The following is a 2,362-nucleotide window of genomic DNA, read 5'->3' as shown; positions in this document are numbered from 1 at the left end:
CCTCCTCTCTCTTCTCCTCCCTCCTCCTTGCCCTCCCTCCCTCCCCCTTTCTCTCTGTCCTCCCACACCCTCCTTCCCCCCTCCTCCCCTGCTCTGAGATGTGCAGATCACCCTCTCATTGGAACATTGCCCATTCTTAGTACTCACCAGCCTCCCACCTGCACTCCAGGATCCTACCTGGCTCCATCCTGTGTTGGGAGAGGTAGAGTGCTGGAGGCAACCTCTGGGACAACATTCATGGCCAGTCCCCAAGCCTATGAGTACCAGGTACTGTGAGGTCAACAACAGTATGGCTCGTTAATGAGAGAAAGAAGAGCAAGCAGGACCACCACGGTGCCTCTTGGTCTGGGACCCCACCACACCCAGCATTTCAGTAGAAAATCAGTTGACTCTTTGGGAACTTCGTTCCCAGCTGCTAAAGAGCATCATTCTCTGATAATTGGCTTTTCTTCCATCTTGTTTGCTCTAAGTAATTAAATGTTTGCCAAGTCACCAGCTGATGGTCCCAGGCCTGCCACTCAGTGTTGAAGATGCTCCTGAGCTCTGACTCATCTGCCTATTCCTAGTCTCCTGGCTGGGAACACCATCTTGTTGCGACTATAGCATTAGGAGAAGAGGAATAGAAAATAAAACTAGTTTGAGTGTAAATGGATCAATGTTCTCGAAAAACGGAAATTATACCCACAGGAAAGTATACCCAAACTCTGAGGAGTGCTGCTGGGCTTGAGGGGAGGAGTGGCACCTCCCTGTTGTCCCACCCTGATGCTGGATCAAACACACTGACTCTCTGAAAGTCCAAGAAAGAAAGATTCCCATCTTCCCAGGTTAGTGTTCCAAACCCTAGAGGCTAAAACGTCACCCAGCACAAACATCGAGGTCTGCAGCGTGTACAGGATTTGCCTGAGGCTGAGCAGCCCCAGGGTCATTGTTTCTCTCTCATCTGCCCGCTCGAATCCAGGGGGCACACATCCCTGCTGTGTCTTTAGCGTGATTGGTGGATTCAGTAAGGCTTGCTGAAGGGCTAGGCAAAAGTCAATTTACCTGAAGGAAGCCGGAGACAGTCACCAAGGGCGAGGATCTAAAAAGCCAGACACCGCCCCCTTGTGGCCACCGGCCTTTGGCTGCCTAAGCATGCTTGGGTCAGTTGAGGGACCAGTTTCCCAAGTTCTTACAGGCCAAGGCAAAAGAGACACCACGTCATACATGAAATAATCAAGCGCTCCATTGCCAATTCTCTTCTGCGAGTGATGATCCCCGCATTTCTGCCAGGGAAGTCGTCTTGGGGACCCTGGTGAGATGACATGATTTGTCACTGGGTGCCAAGGCTTCACAACCAGATTAAGATTGCTGATAACCTTCCAGCCCTGGGTCCAAATAGAAGACCCAGAATCCTCAACCACAAGCAGAACCCAGGCTAGCCACACAAACAAGACTTGGGTAAAAATATCCACCTAGTTCCCACCCTGTGATTTATTTTCTTTCTTGTTTCTTTATGTCTTTCCCAAGCTCCCTTTCTTTCTTGCCATTGTGAGCAGTGGGCTGAAATAAGTCATGCATCAATAAAAGATGTTTGATCCCACTTTGGGGTCGCTCAGCCTGCATCTGCATTTCACATGGGGCCCAGCAGGGACCTAGGAAATAAAGCAGCCCTTGCAGGGAATGGGCTGTGTGGGCCCCAAAATGAGAGAGTTCAAACTAAATGGGCCTAAATTGCTCACTTGAGCTTCCTAACGTCTTATTTGTGTGGGTTCTTTTTTCTTCCCACTTCAGTAGGGGGGAAAGCAGTATATTTTCTGGGTTTTTTTTTTTTTGGTTTTTTTTTTTTTTACTTAAAAAGAAAAAGGTGAAGGGGACAAAGAGAAAACAGAAATGAAAAGGAGAGGTGGTCAAGTGACTGACGGTGGGAGGCTTAAAATAACCAAGGAGCTGATGCTTCAAGAGAATAAAGAGCTGGAGGGATGGGGTGACCTGCTTTCCCCAGGGCTGGTCTTGGTCTGAGGAGAAAGGAAAGAAGCAGACACTCTCAGGATGGGCTGAAGTGGCGGTAAATGTGAGGGGTGAGGTACACCCAGGAGTCTACAGATCTCACGTCAGTGACTCAGGGTCAGGCTGAGGCTCTGTGGTGGTTTGAACGGATATGGCATCCACAGACTCTTGCTTGGCCCAGAGAGAGTGGCACTCTTAGGAGGCATGGCCTTGTTGGGGGTGTGGCCTTGTTGGAGGGGGTGTGGCCTTGTTGGAGGGGTGTGGCCTTGTTGGAGGAGGTGTGGCCTTGTTGGAGGGGTGTGGCCTTGCTGGAGGGGTGTGGCCTTGTTGGAGGAGGTGTGGCCTTGTTGGAGGAGGTATGTCACTGTGAAGGTGG

The 2,362-nt window shown here is 50.4% G+C and overlaps 1 long non-coding RNA gene across 1 annotated transcript in view; it reads right to left on the bottom strand.

Annotated features, from left to right (window-relative positions):
• Nucleotides 1-252, bottom strand: part of LOC116083761 — a 2,059-nt gene extending 1,807 nt beyond the window's left edge. Inside the window, exon 1 of the long non-coding RNA XR_004115901.1 lies at nt 148-252. This is a non-coding gene — a long non-coding RNA (uncharacterized LOC116083761). The remainder of the gene's footprint in view (nt 1-147) is intronic.
• Nucleotides 253-2,362: the final 2,110 nt, after the last annotated feature.

Source organism: Mastomys coucha, unplaced genomic scaffold, assembly GCF_008632895.1.
Source record: "Mastomys coucha isolate ucsf_1 unplaced genomic scaffold, UCSF_Mcou_1 pScaffold8, whole genome shotgun sequence".
NCBI lineage: Eukaryota > Metazoa > Chordata > Mammalia > Rodentia > Muridae > Mastomys > Mastomys coucha.
This window is presented reverse-complemented; position numbering and strand designations above follow the sequence as displayed.